Source organism: Neopelma chrysocephalum, unplaced genomic scaffold, assembly GCF_003984885.1.
Source record: "Neopelma chrysocephalum unplaced genomic scaffold, ASM398488v2 Primary Assembly neopelma1_91, whole genome shotgun sequence".
NCBI lineage: Eukaryota > Metazoa > Chordata > Aves > Passeriformes > Pipridae > Neopelma > Neopelma chrysocephalum.
The window spans coordinates 3,971,652-3,991,491 of record NW_020897753.1 but is presented as its reverse complement, the minus strand read 5'-3'; the positions used below and the strand labels follow the sequence as shown (position 1 = coordinate 3,991,491).

Here is a 19,840-nt window from a genome sequence, read left to right as displayed (position 1 = left end):
AATATGGACAAAAGGCAGGTAAGTCACTGGAAGTGTTTTGGATCCCACTCATTACACAGTGATATGGAAATAGCCTTGGATTATATTTTAAAACTGTTCAGCTGTGACTCACGTGCCAGTGAAGTCAATGTGATGTTGTCAGTGACTTAGATGGGCTCTGGAACAGGCCTGCAATGTTACTGGTGCCTTCAAATGCTTCCTTCACCTGTAGGATGAAAGTCCTTCTCCCGAGTCAATGGGCCTCCTTACTTCTTCCTCCCCTCTCAGTTTCCATGGGCCCCTAGCATGGGAAACTCAGCCTTATTCATCTTTGTGTTTCCATGTCTCTGAATCAGGCAGGTTCTGGGTATGTTCCACATAGAAGCCTGTTATCTTTTCAAATGGCAAAAAAGAGGGGATTTTTCCATAGTCACATAGTTTTTCCACAGAAATGTATTCATGAGAGTTAAACTTGCCCAAACTATGTTAATGTATGTGGTTGGCTTCTGTGCCAATTTTCATTGTGAATAAGATGCAAAATAAAAGGGCTCTTGTGTCTCCCTTTCCTCCTCCCCGAATCCCTCCCATAATTTTTGAGTTCAGAAGCCCATTTTGTATGCGAATCAGATCAGGAGAGGAAAGGCAGGGGAATTACTTTTGCTTTTAAATTGTGCCTTTGCTTTAAGCTACTGATAGACACATGGAAGTTCTGACTGAAACAAGAAGAGGTTGGTACAATGGGTTTACAACTACAATTACAGTTGGTGTAAATCGGGATAACTCCATTCATCCCGAGCAAACCTTCCTGATTTACACCAAAGGAGGACACAGCTTAGCTCTTTAGCTCTGTCCATTGCTGCCTTGTCATTCTAAGGCATTTTTCAATCTGACAAGAGGAACGGTGTCTCTTTTTAACACAGATGCCCAAGTTGAGCTGGGCAGTCTCCTTGCAGAGAGAGCACAGCACACACACCACCTGAGCTGGGTTCAGGCAGCTCTGTTAGCCAGGTGGCTATGAAACATTCATAATACAGGCTGGAGCTGTTATGAGCCACTTCTCTTTGGTGCATGTCCTGACAAGCTGCTGTTATTAAGTTTCAGTGTATTTCTGTTAATGTTACCTACCTATTTTCATTCCTGTATGCTGTCACACGGAGCTGGTTGGCGTGGTCTTGGGAACTGGGCTTCAAGGCTCCTCCCTGTGAAAGTTGCCAACTCATTTATTTGTTTCTTTCCAGTGGTTCAGGCTGGTGCGTTATTCAGACACTTCTGAAAGAGCGGGGTTGGGTAAACCTCTGATTCAGTTCGTTTGAAAGCACCCTTGAAGTCCTCCTCCTCCTCCACATCTTGCCCTCTGTGGCTCTGAAATAGGCTTGATGAGGTTAATTTGGGGCCCATTCCTGAGAAATCATCAGTGCTGCTCTTGGAAAGGTCCCTCAGCTTGAGGGTCCATGTCCTTGCTGGCAGAGCTGAGATACTTCTAGTTTGGGCTCTCACTCTCCCTGTTTCTTTCTTATATGACAGTAGTCACGTTACCATCCAGAACTGTGTAATCTTGAGACTGGCTTCAGATTTATGTAGGCTGAGCTGGGTGAATGTTGCCTCCTGGTTTTTGCATCAGAGACACAGCTCCTTGTATTCAGAGCATAAAAACTGACTTTGAAGGAGAGATGAGGTCCTTAGGTATGAAAATTATCTTAGTGCAAAGCCACTGTATGTAGTACCACTCACTATAAAATCGTAGGTGTTGGACATTCTGGAGAAATCAGGCAACATCTGGTCTTTGAGGAAATTATTCACAATACAAGGGCAGCCTTTTGTTCATGTGCAGCTGAATATGTAGCAGACAGATCTAAATTACTGTTTGCAAATGTTTTGCTACAGTGCTGTGTGTGAGACCCTTACAAGGTGGATGAGGCAAAAATAAGATCTCCTCTGACAGATCTTGGTGGCTTATTTCAGCTGCTCCTTTTTGGAGAGGAAGAGAGAGGAGTGAATGCATGGCAGTTGTTTTGTAGTGAAGAACCTGGGAAATTTCCATCACACTCGGGATCTGCTTGGGTGGACCTGTGTTCTCCTTTCCCAACCTGTGAAGAGAGACAAAATGCCTGGCAGATAACAACTAGGTTATTTCAGAAACTCCCTGGAAGTGCCTTTTGCTCAAGTCCTGCATACTCTCTTCCCTTGGCCTTGGCTCAGTTCTCCAGTGTTGCTGTCCTTTCCTGGGAGGGGTCCTTCCTTCACATCTCAGATGGTTGTATCAATGTCGGCCAGGTCATCTAAAGCAACCAGTCTGAGCTGCTTCCAGCAGAATGGCCCAGGGTACCTGCTCACCCATCCACCTCCAGGTGTTCAGGAACTGTGGCAAGGCTTTGGCTAATGTGTTTACAGTGCATTTTCCAGCTGCAGAGGCAGAAGGGTTTTCTTTGCAGTTGTATGTAAATTGTTGTGGAAATGGAGAGTAATAATGTTCTTGTTTCAAGAGTTGTCACGAATGCTTGGTTTTGAGGCCAACCATTCAACTCCTGTTATCTCTAGGAATCAAGATGTTTATCTCTCTAAATGATTGCAGTGTGTCTTAGGTATTTGAAGGTGGTTCTTCCTATTTGTGGGAAAAATAAAAAAAAAATCAATCTTTGTTTCCCAAACTATCAAAAGCTTATTAGCCTCAGGCAGATCTTTTTATCTGCAAGGAAGAAAGCAGATATGTCCAGACCCTCAGCCAGTATAAATCAATTTAATTCCCTTGGCCCATTACTTTTTCTCATGTAGTTTCTCTCAAGTGGGATTTAGTCAATATTTAAGCATCTTCTTGTTTTCATGTGTCCAGTGTAAAGCTCAGCAGAACAACCATTAGCTCTGGCCCTTGGAGAGCTTGCACTGGGTACCACCCTGGTCTCCAGGGCCTACAGAGTCGATGGATTGCGGATGGGAGCCTTTTGTCGAGTAGCCAAGTAAGACAATTGCTTTGAAGGGTCAGTGGAGACATGTAGCTCAAAAGGTGAAGCAGAAGGTGGTGGAGCTGAGTTCAGGTGACCCCAGATACCAGTAATGTGCATACCTGTGCCTCTCAGTTCATTGCAAGGCTGAGGCAGCTTATCTCACATTTAGAACTTCACCCGAGGCAGTGGGTGCCCTGGGGGGCTGCTGAAGGTTTAGGCTTCCCACCTTCCCTGCTTCCCAGCTGAACTGACTGGTGCTCTGGCAAAGTGGGATATGTCTCCAGAAAATCTGGCTGCCACATTAAATTGGAATTTTTTTCCTCCCAAAATAAAACCTACAACTTTCACTTGCAGTTGGTGACTGGGGGACATAGAGTTGAAAATTATGATGTTCATAGGGACAGAGAGACCCCTCTGACAAGATTCATGCCAGGAAGAGGAGAAGGGCAGTAAAGGAGGCTGGCTTCTGCTGTTTTGGGGTTACTGGTGGAGTGGGGCCTTCTTCCCTTCCCAAGAGGACAGCTACATTAGCCAGGGGTTCTGGTGGCACCAGGCAAGGAGGTGAGGATGGGGGTCCAGGAGGAGGAAACCTGCCTGGGTCAGCCCCGATCCCTCTGGCAGCTCCCATCCCCACAGAGCACCCCATTGTGTCCCCCAAGCAGGACCCTGGGAGGGCAAACCCTCATGGATCCACAGGTGGTTTCCTTGGGATGGGGGTATCAAATCGAGGCAGGTTGGCCCTTCTGGCTGAGAAGGTCAGGTTACTGACGTTCTCCCCAACACTTTTTCATTTTTTATTTTAAGGGCGTGGTATATTTTGTAAGTTTTGTGTTTATCAAGAAGTTGATTGTGTAAATAAAATTGTGGCCTTGTGTGCCAAATAGCTGGGTTATGATTTCCTGGAGCAGAGCCAGGCGGTGTGTGGGAGCATGCCAGTGTTAATATGTTCACTTTGCTAAGGAATACGGCATGTGTGGAGCACGGAGGGAGGACACCCTTCCAGCCCTGCCGCTGCTTAACCCTTCCCTGGCCCCACCGTCTCCAGGCTCCGCCGGGCTTCCCCCAGCAGTGCTCCACAAACAGTGCGTGCATTCACCGGGGCTGAGGCGCTCCTGGACCAGCCTGGAGCCTGGCCAGGTCAACATGGGACTTCTCAAGGCTCAGGATCCCACCCTGATTCCCCTCCCGGTGTTTCCTTCAGCCGGCATTCACGCAAACCTCAAAGGGGCCTCCGAGAGAGGCCAGGTCAGGCACGTGCCTGGGGATGCCAGGGCAGGGAGAAGGGCCTTGGGCTAAATGAGAATCAACTGTAATGACTTTATTCCCTATTTACTACTAAGTGCTATCCAAAGTTTATCCTACTTCTATCCTGCAGATGCAGCCAGAAGTTTTCTCCAGTGGCTGTTGGAATAGCAGCTGAATCACTGAATAATTTGGGAGTGTTTTGGGATGGTGCTGCAGAGGTGAAGCCTCGTGTCAACTGAAGGCAATGGGAGGATTGCTAGCAGATTTTGGGAACACCAGAATTATGCTCTTGTTTCTTCTTTTGTTACTTTTTCCCTACAAATCACACAGTCCCTGTCTCAGAGCAGCTCATATCTCCTTCTGCTCATCCTTAGGTCATTACGTTCTGGGAGTATTTAAAACAAATGAATGCAGAAAATGTAACCTCTCGCTTTCCACCAAAAAGGACATCATGAGTCAGCTACTTCTGCAGACAAAGCAGAAGTCCCAAGGATGCATGAAAGGACTTCATTTTGCCAAGCACCAGGGAGTGGAGTTTGCTGTGTTACAGTGGGGAGGGGGTGGGGAGCCCGTGTGCACAGGGAATTCTTGCAACTCAGACAAAAATAGTGACTTCCATTATTTACCTACCTAAGCCGGAAACCTGCCTGCATTTCAGGCATTTATTGTAATTCCTCACATAGCTGGGGATGATAAGCCCTGCTAACTAGTCATTGCTTGCTGACTGAAAATGATAGTTAGTGTACACCAGCTACCCAAACAAGCTTCTCCTTTAACCCTTTCAAACTGCTGGCTTTGGGGTTTGTGTGTTTTCAGATAACACTGGTGCCAATCAGCCTCACCCCAACCTCCATCTTCATCAAATTCAGTTTAGTGGAACCGTTTGATCCCAGTCTGGTCTATATGGGACACTTCTCAGAGCAGTTCACACGTCTGAGGTACAGTGACAGATATGGCTCAAACTTCAAAAGAATCAAAGGCAGCCATTTGGCCGACTTCCACTAAATGTCACTGAAATTTGGATGCATAACTCCCATGTGTGCCTTGAGCGGGCTGGATGCTGTGTTTTGAGACTATTAATGATCTGGAGCTGTAGCCCATTGCAGCCACTGGGATTCTTTTCTTTGTGCAGTTTGGCAGCATCCAGGCCCAAATGCCAAGGTGGAAGGTCTTCCTCTCAGGGAAGCATATGGGAGAGGGAGCACCCACCTAAGGCTTAGAGTTTAGACAAGGGGAGCTCACCTTTATCTGTCTGTGCTTGTGCATGTGTCCATATCTTCCTGTTGCCATCCCAGCCTACCTTTATCTGTCTGTGCTCGTGCATGTATCCATGTCTTACTGATGCCATCCCAGCCTACCTTTGTCTGTCTGTGCTCTGCATGTATCCATGTCTTCCTGCTGCCATCCAAGCTCACTGCAGCCATCATGGCTTTCCCGTGTGCAGGAATGTGCTTGGCTGTCCCTGGCACCCTGTGCCAGGCAGGGTTTCCTCAGCAGCATGTGCTGCCTGGGCTTTATGTGGCACACGGAGCCCCAGACCTGAGGTCACTGCTGAAATCCCTGATGGAAACATTTACTAATCTCAATTCATGGGGGAAGAGAGAGAAAGAGTTTGCAGTTGGGCTTCTGCCCAAAGCTGTTTGTGGTGGGATGGGGCATCACATGACTCCCAGCAGGCTGTTGTTCCAGGGATTTGGCAACCTCAGAGGTACAAGGTGCGTGTTGATGTTTGGTACCAACGTTATATAAATGCTGCTTGCACAAGATGTGGGGAAAGACACATCCTTTTCCAAGGGCAGGATTTAGCCCTAAATGCAATATCTTCTCAGCCATGATACAATAACAATACTTAGCAGGCATGTAGTTTTTGACATCATCAAAGTGATGTACAAGCAGCAACTAATTAATCCTCACAACACTCCTGTGAGGCAAGTATTGCCATCCCCATTTCACAGGTGGGGATGATGTGACTTTGGAAGGTCAAGTGACTTGTCCAGGGCTAAACAGTCTGCAATGGAGCTCATTAGCTCCTGGCTGACAGCCACTGCTCAATGTACTCACCCAGCCTATTATTGTATTTTATTATGCAAATCCCCATGGAAATTAGAAGCCCAGAGCAACCCAGAGATATAAACATGGTGCCTTAGTTTAAATGCTGGGTCCATCTTGTTTGAAATCGGTTCTGGAGGCCTTGCAGTAATCTCAGTGGGTTGTGGGTGGCAATGTCAAAAACAAGAAGAGGCTGGAATTCTCCAAGAAAAACCGAGCTTCTGAAGATGTGTGTCGGTGACTGTCCAGCTTTACCATTGTTTGTACAGGCCACCAAACAGTAACAGGGTATCACTGAGAGCAGTAAAATGACAAAGAAAAGTTCAGCCTCAGTTCCTGCAGGTGTATGGCAAGCAGTGAGTGGAGACTGGTCTGCCCAGTCCCTGGAAGACTCTTTGGCCACACGGTTAAAGCTGGCTGAAGGGACAGCTCAGGCAAGCCCATAGCTGCACTCAGCTGGGGTCTAATTGAGACATCAAGGTTTTTTCGGTGTTGGCAAGCTTTGCTCAAAAGCTGATGTTGTCCGTGCAAACTGGCATTATTTTGATGATTCAGAAAGTAAGCCAAGCCCTGTTTGGCTTGCACAACTGCAGTTCTTCCGGAAATTGCCAGGGATTTTGTATGTGCAAGGAAAGGAAAAGATATTCACATGTAAGGTTGGATTAGGACTGGTTCTTAGCTCTGTATTTCATGGACTGACCAATGCACTGCTGGATTTCATGAGGGTGTCATCATGCCACTGAGAGTTATTTACACTAAATCACCCTCCAGGAACTGGGTCACAACTTTTTCTTTCATGAATCTTGGCAGGGATCTCAAGGTTTACTAGAAGCTGAAGAGAGGATGCCTATGTGCAACGCCAAAACCAACTTAGATGCAAAGGGAACTGGGCCCTGTGCCACTGATCTGTGCGTGGCATGTCGGGCTCTGAAGGGCTGTGATGGGACCTCAGTGCTTTGCAGCTCCAGCGGTTGCTGCTGTTGCCTTTTGCACTCTGAACAGGTGTAAATGACTACCCAGAGGCAAAGCACGGCAGAATCGGGGCCAGATCTTCCACTGGTGTCAATCAGTGCCTCGGCTTCAATGGGGCTGCATCAATTTGCCTTAGGAGAGGGTGTAATGTGGGAAACAGAGATAAAGGAACTCATGTTCTAGCACCCTATATCCTATATAATTGCTATAAGAGCACAGCCCAGAACGGGTTTGCCAGATGCTGGGGTGGTGCAGAATCCAACCTGTGTTTCATGGGCAGGTTTGTACATCCAAAGGGAGGCAGGCTGTGGCTACGATGGGATCATTCCCACTCAGAGGTGCTGGGCAGGATGTGGCTGTATGGACCTCAGCACAGCAACCCTCTGGTTGCTGGGCTTGCTCAGGCCATGCCTCCATGTCCCCTCTGCTCCTCTGACCCACGGGAGCTGGAGTGAAGCCAGTGCAGGTCTGTGAGCTGGAGCAACAATCACACCTTTGTTTTGTGGGCAGATGAATAGACAGATAACAGCGAGTTAATGGAGGGCAGCCCCTTCCCCCCAGAATGTCAGTCCTGTCACTCACCTCCTCCCCCAGCAAACGAGGCCTCAGGGACAGAGAAAGAGCGCAAAGATTAAAACTAACTTTGGAACTCCTCAGCGAAAGGGGCTGATAAGAGAGGGCTGAGATCAGGAATCAGATTTCAGGGGTAACAAATGAATAACCAGAAAATGGAGGGATGCCGAAAGGGTTATCGGAACAGAGCGAGATGCTGAGCACGTCCCAACAGCTTCTCTTCTGGAAAAAAAAAAAGAGGAAAGGTGTTTCTCTTGTAGCAGCTCCAGGCACAAAGAGCTGTTCAGACCACTCTGAGCCCACCAAGACCCTGGAAAGACGAAAGACAGTCCCAGAGCTCTGGTGGAGGTTTGTGAGCTGTTAGTCCAGCACAGTTTCCATGCTGGCAGATTCCCGGGAGCTGTAAGCCCTACTGTTCTGTGCTCTCGCCGGGAAGCGATCAGCACTGGAAACACCCGGGGAGTAGACAGGGCTCATGCAGCAGGCTCTGGCTCAGGCTGGGCAATGTGGTTTCAATTTAGGAGCTCTCCTCTCAAAGCCTCCATAAAGGCAGTCTGGATAGAAAGTCCATGTTCTTACAGAGCAGAAGTGCTGGGAAGGCTGTCCCCACCTCTAAAGGGGAGCACGGCTCAGCAGTGGAGGCTTCACAAAAGTGCTGCAAAGGTGAAGCTCACACCTCTGCAGATCTCACAGAGAAGTTGTTGGATCACTGAGCCTGGTTGTGTATTGTTGGATCACTGAGCCTGGTTGTGTATTTCCCCTGCTGTTCATATATTCTCTGCACAGGACAGATTATCAAGTCAGCAGTACAGTGGGAGAGAGGCATCAGGGAGCTTTTCCTCTTTTCGGGATGTTGAGGAAGGGGATGTCCCTTGCTGTACTTCACCCCAGCAGAGATTGCAGGGGGATGTTTAGCTTGGAGCAGAAAGGCAGAGAGCTGTGGCTGTTCCAGCAAGTGCACAATTAGCAGGGTTCTCCCCGTTAGCTGGGACACCTGGCTGGAACCCTGAAAAAGGCTAAAAACAGGCAAGAAGGATCCTGGTGCCTTGTCCCTCCTGCCTGGAGTGGGGTGATCTGGGCTGGTTTTAATTCTGTCTTTAAAAATAAAAGGAAGCCTGAGGAAAGGGAGGAGGAGAAAGCTCCCTTTGAGAATTTGTTTTCCCATTCCCAGTGGCTGAGCCTGTCTACTCACTCACTTGGGCACGTAGTAGTTAATACAATTTTCTTGATAATAATAGTTTGGGGGCTCTGAAAAGCCAGCAGGTGGGAGCCAGATAAACCAGTTGGGAAGGTAAACATGGACAACTCCTCAGATGGCCCCAGCCATCTTTGGCAGGGCTGTGGCAGCCTTAGCTGTGGGGTTGGAGTCCCATCTCAATCTGCTCTTGGGGCCAGAGAGTTCCCTTGAGTTAAGAGAGAAGAACATTGTCATCAGACAAACCTCAACAGGTGTCTTTTTTTTACCACTGGTTAAAATAGGACAAGGCCTCATGTGAATGCAGTGATTTTGGTGTCAAAGTGACTTGTACCATAGAACTTTTCTTTGCCAAAAGAGAGCTGCAGTGCTTTCCCTGTTCTAATACACTCAAAGATGCTCTACCTTTGTATATAGATGAGATGTTAATGGCAGAGACTTCATCGCAGCATGGTGAAGGTAATTATAGGCTTGCTTTTTATTGTTCTTATATAAAGCCACTGTGGATATTTCCCACCCCAGCTGTGGGTCCCAGCCTGCCTAGTCTCACCTTCCATTCTAGTGTGGATTTAAATCCACAGACTCAGGGTTACGTGGCAGGGTATCACAGAATGGCTCGTTTCCCCTGTGCCACGGCCTCAGAGGCAGACCTGTGTCTGCAGATTTGGTCTGTGTGTGAAGCCAGGGATATTCTCCAGTCTTCATAATCAGTTTTCTAGAGCCAAGTCCCCAAAGCTGGATTCTTAGACTGTCAGATTTTTAAGGATACTTGAAACCTGAACTTCGGTTTCACCCTAAATCTTGTGAGCAGTGTTTGCACTTCTGATAAATCAGATCTATGTCATACCATCAGGAATCATTCAATAACTTTAATTGTCCTGTGCAAACACCTTCCCTCTGCAGAACACAACCATCCTGAGTCTGACACTCCTCTGGAGGAGCAGGGCTGTGGGTCAGAGCGCTTTTGTTGGGCTCTGGGGGTTTCTGGCTGTGTGGCAGAGCTGGCTGAGCCTCGTGGGTGGGCTCAGACATGTGGGGACGTTCCCTCAACGCCAGGGGAACTGTGCTTCTGGAAATCCCAAACTAACGGGGTCATTCCTCAAGTCCTTTCAGATGAGATTGCCAAGCAGGGAAATCAAGGGCAGAAAAAGAAATGTGCAACAGCATTTCTTAGGCTGTGTGTTTTTCCTCCCCAGCAGTTCTTGACAAGTTCTGCAAAATTACTTCATAAAACCTTTCCCTGAGGTGAGAGTGTTCTTGCACCCTGCAGAAGCAGAAATCTCTGCAAGAGCTCAGCAGGCATTTCACACCTGATTGAGTACTAACAGAAACATTTAAAGAATATGAAAAAACCACCATTCTTTAGGGTTTAATCCCATGTCCAGCAAAGATACCATCAGGGATCTTACCGCTGAACAATCCTTATGATTGCACAGTTAGATCTCCGTGATTCCTCGGGGAGATAACAAGAGATAATAGCACACATCCCATGAAGTAACTGTGGTAGCGTTATCAAACCTTGTCTCACCACCTTCCTGATGCTGGGTCACAAATCCTTCTGTTGGATGCCTGTAAAGCTGGCATGTTGGAACCTGCGAGCTCCACGATGACAGTAGTGTTAGTATTACTCCTATTAACACCACGACTGCTACTAATATGTTAATGAGTCATATTGTTAATAGATTAAGAGTGAATGATGTACCGAGGTAATGTGTGTGTGTTACACCTTGATTTCAAGTGAAGGTCATTTGCAAATGTCACGCATGCCTTGCTGTGGGGATGTGTTTCCCTGCTTAGGAACTCCGGAGCTACAGAAACATTTGGCATTGCTCCTGTTTTCCTAGAAGTTTTCCACGGAGTTGCTGTTTGCTAAACGGTGCTGCTCATTTTGCTCTTGTTTTCCTTAATGAAATAAGAAAGAACCCGATTCTATATTTTGTGAGGCCCAGATTTTCCCACTAGTTTTGAAGGGAAGTAGGAAGACAAGAAAAAATACAGGGCCAGTCCTCAAACGTGCTCTTTGAGGTAGTAGGGAAGGGACAGCAAGGCATTCCTCTTTCTGACTCCTGCAATCTCAGAGAAAATTCCCAGAGAGGCTCCTTTCGTACAATAATATCCGTAGTCTACCTCCCATGGCCCAGACAATGCTTGTGCAGCACGTGGACAGTGATATTCCATCAGGACCATGATTGATTGATATTTGCAGGCTTGAAATTTGATGCTGTGATTTGATTTTTGGTGGAACTGTGTTCCCTTCCAGGGGAAATTCTTGTGTAAGAAAGAAAGGAGGGGGGTGGGGGAAGAAAAAAAGAAAAGAGCGAGAATGATAGAGGTTGTGATAGTATTACGTTACCGATTGGATAAACTGACAAAACAGCCCACTGTGACTTGGGGAGCTTGATTTTGTACATTTTGGCAACTTCTTAAAGCAGAAAATGAGAGCAGCACTGTCAACAGGGCTTTTGATATTTCTGGGTGTTTATACTAGAGATGAAAGTGCATTCTGAATGAGGGGGAAGGCAGCAGGCCAGATCCTGACTCTGGCGACAAGAGGTGATAAACTCTGCAGATCTGCCCCCCGTAACAGCGGGTAGGAAACGGTTCTCCTGTTGCACAAGATGTTGGGAGATTGCAAGTTTTTTCCATTCCATTTCCATCCAGACACGGGATCTGTGAAGGGTTTGTTTTTCCTGATCACTGCAATAAACCACTGGACAGCCAAGTCACTCGCTTGGTGCTCGGGAGATCCAGCGTCATGTTCCTGCTCCTTCTGGTTCTCTGCTCTGCAGAACTGGGCTCGCTGTTACCAGCAAATACTTTATGACTTACAGCCAGTATGAAGTGACTCCCATAGGAAAGCAACATCCAAGAATGGCCTCTTGCCTTGGGAGTTAAGATGTCCCTCTCGGATTTAGGAGATCCAAGTTTAACTCCCTAATCCCTATCAGGCCTTCAGAAGTGCATCTTCTGACTGCTGAAACTGTTGGCTGCTCTGGCCAGGTTTGTTTATGTGTGTTTTGACCAGAAGATTCCTCCTGGGCCAGAGAAACCTTTTCCCAGTGGAAGTTTTGCTGAAGCTGATGTTGAAAAAGCAGAAAAACAAGTTGAGGGGCGACAACGACCTATCAGAACCAATTCTCGGAGCAAATAAGGGTTCAGACATATGTTTGCCAGCAACTCAGGGCGATCTCTGTGCCGCTGTGTCCTTTAGCTAAGATTTAATGGAAAGAGCTATAAATTGTGGTTCTGATTAGCCAGCAAGAAAGGTATCTGTCAGGCGAGTTCTGCCACCCTTACTCATGTGCAGTGTTTCATTTCCCAGGTTGTCTCAACCATTTTGCTGGACCATCCCTGTGAGGCTCTGCCCGGCTCCTCTCTGCCTCCAGCACTGCTATTAAGGGAAGGAGGGACTTGAGAATTCCCGCAGTCTTTGGTAAGCTACAACTTCCTTCCTTGCTCACAGCTAATGAGAAAGGCTTCACCTCTTCTCCAAACCTTCTGGCCTGTTTGTTTATAGAGGCCAGTATCCAGACAGGATGGGTAATGCTTCAAACCAGACTTGGACCCGGGATTTAGGCTGGTCCAGCTCAGCTGCACAGTAGAGTTTTTGTTGGGTGGAGGCATCTTAGTGTCCTGCTTGGGACATAATATCTCACCTCTGGTCTGCCCTGCAGGGTAAGGTGATTCTCAACAGGAGTGAGGCTGGTGGAACCGGGCTTATAAAAATATCTGAGTGGGGGAAGAAAATAACTGCTGTTTTCCAAGAAGATGCATTTTTCTATTTTAATTTTTTAAGGCTGTGATAAAATTAATGTTGCCTGTGATGCAAAGCTGAAGGGTTGACCAGAACTTCCTTTGTGGTCAAGCTCTTTCTTTATTGATTGATTTTGAGTCCTCTAAATTTGTCGGGCTCACAAGTGCGGTGGTGGCTTCAGTTATAAGAGAATATTTGTGTCTTTAAGGAAAAATACAGTGACCCCTCCTCCCCCTTGCCCTTCTCAACCTTGCAAAGAAACCAACACTTGACCAGAATATTTTTTCTCCTTCAGTGGAAAATGTTGATTAAATATTCAGAAAAAAATAGCAATTAAAGCCCCCAGCCTCATAAATCCTAAGAATCTTTAATGGAAAACTGCTGAATATGGAATAGTTGCATAATTTTGCCTGAGAATGCACATTGGCACTTTTTTTGGTAGAAGCTCAGAACTCTAAGAGAAATGTCTTGAAAAAAATCACTTTTCTGTTGATAAAAAGAGAAATTTTTTCAAGCATTTCTATGCAAGTTGTTCTGCTGTTGAGTTGGTTGAGCAAAGCCATGGCTACTGAGAGACACATGAAGGACTTTCCATACTCATTTTTAATTCCTGAGCTAGAAATGGTTTCAGTTCAGCTTTTTGGTCATTCTCCACACCAGATCAGACATCAGGGTTTGGGCTGGGATCATCTGAGTGGTCAAGTCCAGTCTTGTCACACTGTACTGCTACTGCTCTCAACCCCTCAGGGTCTGGCAGCAAGAGCTCTCTGCATTTTTGGGGCACATCTTTGCTTAGCTGGTTTTACTGGGGTTAGAATTCCTGCTCTTATTAATCCCCACTGGCACACTCTGCTTTCCTGCTGACTCGGGTTTGTTCTGCAGGCAGTGTGCCAGTGTTGTGTGTGGAGGTACAAACCATGGAGTGGCCAGCTGGGATGGCCAGCTTATGGGAAGTCGGTGACAAGAACAGCAGAGCTCAGCTGAACTCTGCGTAGTGAGGTCACAAAGGACTCAGTCCTGGAATAATTACAGAACTGTTCACCTTCCTTCAAAATCCATGCCTGCTTGGGCAGCTGGCTTTTGCATGGAGAAATGTGTGGAATCTGGGTACATGAAGGGAATTCGGGGAAGAGAAAAACAAGCAATATGAACATGGAAGAGCTTCACAAATCCCTGTAAACCCTGCACTGTTTCTCTCGTTCCCTGGGCCGGCTGGCTGCTTCTCTAGTGCATTCAGGGGTCCTCGGGGTCTTCTCTCCCATCTGACTGGGTCTTGCTTCTGGGTGACTGAGAGAAGTGATGGATCCTGGCAATCTGCAAGACTAGGAAGAGAAAAGGTGGAGCCATGTTTGATATCAGCTGAGATTATGGACACCGTTTAGGATGTGGACTTCTCTGTTTTGTTTTCCCTGAAGGAAAAGAGATACAGAGAAATTACAGGAGCTCCTGTGTGTGATTGCACTGTCAGTCAGCAGCAGAATCAGCCATGTAGGTTGCCTGTGGGGGTGTTTCTTCGTGTTGGCTCAGTGTGGCCGTTGTTGAAGTCAGTTTTTCCAGTGATCTCTGTTCTGGGAGCTGAGGTTGGCCATTCCTCATCCTCATCCCAGTTGGCGAGGGGCCCTTACGATGACCAGGAGTACAGCTCTAGAGTAAACCAGATGCTCACAAGGTACACAAGGTAGTTTCCAGTGGCACTATGGAAAGCAGAAGGGAATGAGATTTCTCTCCACAGACCTTTGTTTCAAAGGGTATTTTGGGGTGTCAGTTCACCTTTCCTTGGGTCTCTTGCCAGCAGGTGGGAACCTTTTCAAGTTGTCCTTTTTCTGAGAAGGGCTGAATCGTCCGCCCTAAAGCATCCCTTAATGCAATTAAAACCAGCAGTACTGCTTCTCCAACACTGGGGCCTCCGATACTGGGAGGGGAAGCGGTGGCTCTTCTTTGAAGTCCCACCTACGTGAACATCAGTGGCAGGACTTCAAAGGGAAGCTGCTATTTCCTGTTGGAGCTCAGCCCTGGTGCTCAGCACTGCTAACAAAGCAGTCGGACTGGTTGCAAAGGCACTGATCCAGCAGAGAACTTAAGCACATGCTTAAGTCCCTCAGGACTCAGCCACATGGTCTTCTGGGTTGGGACTCACCTCCACTGGAGACTGGACTGATGGTCAGGGTTGTGTCTCCCAGGTTTGATTTTGAAGGGGAAGAACCAGGTTAAAAAGCCTTTCACAAATGGCTTGATGGGTTCTGCAAACCTGGGCTCACCATTCATGACCTTGGGGCGCCTGTGCAGCAGCAGGAGGTGGAAATACCGCAGGCCATGCTATGGAATTTAGCAAACAACTGGAGATGGACTACAGGCTGCAGTAGCTATGCCTGTAAATCGGGGATTCAGAGCCAGCCTAAATCAGCACTGTTGAGTTCACCTCAGAGGATCTGGCCCAATACATAGAGTTGTAAAGGTGGGAGTCTATTTGCAAACAGGTGAGAAATGCTACAGGCACAATCATTCAGCCCCACCTTTTGCTGAGTAATGTTTTCCTTCAGTGTTAGCTCCTCTGCTGTCTCGGGAGCTACTTGCAGACTAACGGGTGGCACAGCGGGGATGTAATTTTCTGACAAGCATTATTTAGGTAATTCATGCAATTTGCACCAACTTATTCTCTCAGTGTTTGCCCTCAGGCTACAGACAGACCTTGTGGTCGTGATCTGCAGCTGATGCACAGGTACCACACTGCTCTAGCCCTGTTCTCAGCATCATCTCATCCCCTCTTCAGCAGCATAAGAGCTGCTCCCTCATCACAACCTACATTGAGCCTCATGGTTGCTTCATGTGTAGCAATTAAAAGATGTCTGGGAGATGTTCCATGCTTACAACGGGAAAGGCTGCTCTTCTTTGTAGAACAGATGTAGTGGACTGAACACAGTAGGGTGTGGGAATAAACAGTTCACGAAACCTGAGAAACCCCAGTAGTTTCCAGGTCCTGCTCCCTGAGGTTCTCCCGTTCCCTGGGTAGCACAGCCTGCCAAACCCGATCGCAGGCTGCAGCTTTCCTCCACCTCGCTCTTCTCCCTATAGGGGAACTCACTGCCTGGTTGCTAATCCCCCATCACAAGTGAGTGAATTGAGAGCAGTGCATTTCCCAGGGATGATCATCCGAGACAAACTAGAAACATCTTCATTTGGATTAAGAAAATACCAATGAAACTGCAAGGACACTTTTTTGTCACCATCAGACACCTGCCCATTCATCCATGTTCCCAGACAACACTCCTGACGTATCTCTCCCATGTGGACGTGCCCTGTGCAGTGAGTGCTGACTGAAGCACTGACCCAGAGCTGTGCTGACCTGTGTGCAACAAAACTGCCACAGTTGTCTCAGGTGGCCTTGAGAAGTTCACTTGCTCTCTCCTTCCTTTGGTGTCCCACCTGTAAATTAGGCTGATAACTGCTCACCCATGTGGCTGCTGGCCAGCAAGTCCTTCAGGTGAGGGGTTTATCTCACTGCATGTTGTACAGGTGCTAGGTTTGCTCTGGAGCAGGATTCTCCTGCAAAATGTAGAAATAACATTAATCACCAATTGAGACAAGATGGATTTTTTTGAAGGATTTCTTCCAAAGGCTCTTTGGATTCAAAGAAGGTGCATTTTGTTAATCTTCTTCATTTGTGTGGTTTCTACCCACGGGTTGGTACTAAAAGGGTTTTATCCGATTCAGGGTGTACATGCAAATATTTCTATTTGAATAATACTGGAGAATAAATTTAGAAATGTTTGAAGAGAGTATGAATACCTCAATCTGCTAGGTGGAAAAATTACTACTTCTTGTGGGTAACCCAACCTGTTTAAGTTGCTAAAAACATACCTGACTTTAAAAAAAAAAAAAAGAGAGAAGAAGGAATAGCTGAAAAGAGAGCTTTTAAAAAAAACAACTCTCTTCAGATTTCGACTTCAATATTTCAGTATGCAACAGTATTTTCATAACTGCAGCTTTTTTGGGCAGAGGTGGGAGAAATTAGAATATATTAAAGAACTCTGGAAACCACTTTCTATTTGTAAAACATGTTGTGTGTGTATCATAACACCAACAGGACTTGTAGCTCTGCCAGGCTGTGCATCCACTGCCAGAATTTTCCTCGCTAAATGACATTATACTACTTTGTGGGTATTGAAAACAAATATTTTGAGGGGAGGGACCATTCTCATCCATAAAACCTTCGTGGTGCTTGCAATATTCAGTCATAGAGTTTTATTTGAAGGCTGCTGCGTTTTTCAGCTGCTTGCCATAAGCCAAAGGATAGGTTTGAGGAATGTTTGCGTGCTCTCCAGCTGTTCTTTGGTGTGTATTTTTTGCAATCTAGCAGCCCCTAGGGGCTCTGGAGGAGATGAGGGCCTCGGGATGCTGGGCACCGTATGGACGTGGAGCAGAGGACAGTACTGGAAATGAAAAGTGGGGTGGTTGTGCTCAGAAGCACAGCCCCAGAGGGGGTTTTCTCGCACAAGGTGGTGTGAGGGTGCCTGTCTGGGTGGATGGAGCAAGGCAGGCAGCACTGGCATGAGGTGTGTCAGGTGAGGCCATGGGGCACTGCAGCTGCTGGCACAGTGTGTGGCGTGTGGCACTGGGAACTGGGGAGGTGGGAGAGCTGCCCTGCTGCCTGGCAGGCTCTGCTGGAGACCTTGCACAAAGGCTGCAGCATCTGGGAGGTGCTGGGATCTGCTGATAGCTGTGACCAGCTGAGGCTCCCAGTTAGCCCAGTTAACCACACACCTGTGGGCTTTGAGGGTGGCACAGAGGTGAGATGAACCCTGACACATCCCACTGTCTACCAGAGGAGCAAGGCAGTAGGAAACCGGGTTGGAGGCTGCTGAGGTCTCGGTTCAGCTGCAGGAACAGCTTCCACTGGGCTCCAGAAGCAAAGCTGCCTTCGGACTGCTCTGCCTTACACCAGGGTTATGCCCCAGCCACAGCCTGGAGCATTCCTGTGCCAGAGCCCAAGAGGAGCACGGAGTGTTGCCCAATGCCCTTCCGTGCCCTGGTGTCATCAGCACGTTGCATTTGCCAAGCACAAAAGTGGAGACATTTGCTGACATTTTATATTATGTTTCAGTGGCACTCCTGGTTTTGTTTGGCATGAAAGCCGTGACTAAAATGCGAGCTAATTAGTAGTTAGTTATTAATATCTACTTGCTTTTTAATCATAATAGACAGCTGCGATCAGTTTTCACAGGTATAAAGAACCAGTGTCCTGCTAAAAACTGTAACGTGCTTTAATCCACAGCTGAGCAGTTTTCTGTGACTGGATAGACCTGCTGGTTTTTAGAATTTGTTATTAGAGATGGATGATTAAAATAGAAAGGAAATGGAAAGATGTTTTGGAGCCAGTTAGGAAAAAATCTTCAGGAATGGACTTTTCTTTTTTTTTTTTTTTTTCCTTTTTCCCCCCTCTCCTTCTAGAAATGATATTATCTGGGATGGATGGTGTTGCTCCAGAGGCTTCAGGGCACATTAAAGGGTAATAAGAAGGGCATGGGGTGAGAAAAAGGTTCCTGCTGGGTTAAAGAGAGACACTTGATAGCTCATCTGGGAGCAGAGAGTCAGGTTTAATAATGTCCTTGCTAAACGCAGTTAATAATTGAGGTCAGGCCCTGGGTGAGGGCAATGAGGGGATAGTGTCCCATGTGTGGAGTGATGGGGTAAGGACAAGCTGTTCAGAGCACACAGGCCATGGTGATGGCAGAGCTGGGCTGGGCCCCTGGGGACCCTGATGGCAGCAGGTAGTTCACCAAGCACTGCTTTGTGTGTGTGTGTGTCTTTTTTTACAAATGCCTGATAATTGCATTGCTTGCAGGACAGGAGGGCAGCAGGGCAGCAGGTGTGCTGCTTAGCACAGCCAAAATGCCAGCTGATCAGCTGGGGGAGAGCTGGGGGAGACAACAGGCTTACCTTGCTCCATCTTGCTGGTGTGGTAACATATAGCTGGAATTAGGAACCACAGGGATATAAATGTTTCCATCAGAAGGATCGGGTTTAGGTGTCTGAGGGTCATTCTGCATGTTGGGCATCGGAGTCCCTTCCAAAACCCAGCACAGCCATCCTCAGAGTGCTCTGCTGAAGGCAGGGTTACCTTTTCCTTGTTGTACAGATGAGAAATCAAAGTATCAAATACCCAGAGCCTTGGCTGCAGTTGTACAGGGAGTCAAACAGAGTCAGGTTCTCACTCTGAGCACTGGTGCTGGACCCTTCCCTGAGGGCATTTGTGCTCACAGGGTCTGTGTTGCTTCTGACTCTGGCATATTCTCACAGCAACGCTGGGAGAAGAGTTTGGACCTTCCACAAGAGGTAAAATAACTGATGATCCCACTCAAGACACCATTTTTTGGATTGCAAATGAAACTGAATTATTTAGAATAGAGTAAATGTTACATTCTCATTACATCTAGTTGACATCAGTCTAAGAATCTCAAAGCACCTGGGTATCAAGGAGATGGTGAGGAAAAGCCTTTATCTGAAAAACACCAACTTATTTAATGTTCTGCTCGCTTTCCATGGCCTCTACTTCTTGTCCTGCTTCCTGCCATAGGGTGTGGGTGGAAAATGCCCACGGATTTTGATGGGGCCATGGGCTGCGTGCTGCAAGCCCCTGGTGCTTTCTCTGCAACAGGATTTGAGCTGCAGCTTTTTGGGATGAGGCACGTGTCATTCCTGGCACAGCAACCCATCACAGCTTCTTCCACCTCATGGCAAAGTTGGAGGGAGGATGGGAAAAAAACCGCTCTCTGATTACAACTCATGTATGTGCTTTGGCAGAGAGACACAGGGTAATTGTGGGCCAGAATTTTGCCATTAAGTGGTAAATCCTTGAAAACTGTAGTTCTGCAGACTTTAGGCAAGGGAAAAGCATGTTCCCTGGGTTTGCTGTGGAGGGATCAGCTCCAGACACTTGCCCAGTTTCTGTTGCACCCTGGCCCCCCCTTGCACTTGATCAGCCAGCATTTTATTGCCCTTCCCATTACGTAGGAGGGGAAAACTACCTCTGCCTACTTAAAAGGGCTGGGAAAAGCCCTCTTCCTAGTCAATACATTGCCCAGCACAGCATCCAGGCGTTGCCTAGCACAGGCACAGGGGCCTGTGACCTGC

General features: G+C 47.3%; 1 protein-coding gene across 8 annotated transcripts in view; it reads left to right on the top strand.

Moving 5' to 3' along the window:
- BMP2 (bone morphogenetic protein 2) overlaps positions 1–19,840 on the top strand; it is a 216,395-nt gene that overhangs the window by 173,084 nt on the left and 23,471 nt on the right. For all 8 annotated transcript variants that reach the window (XM_027693286.1, XM_027693288.1, XM_027693290.1 and 5 more), the window contains one exon: positions 12,278–12,388. The gene's annotated coding sequence lies outside the window, so the exon portion shown is untranslated. The remainder of the gene's footprint in view (positions 1–12,277; positions 12,389–19,840) is intronic.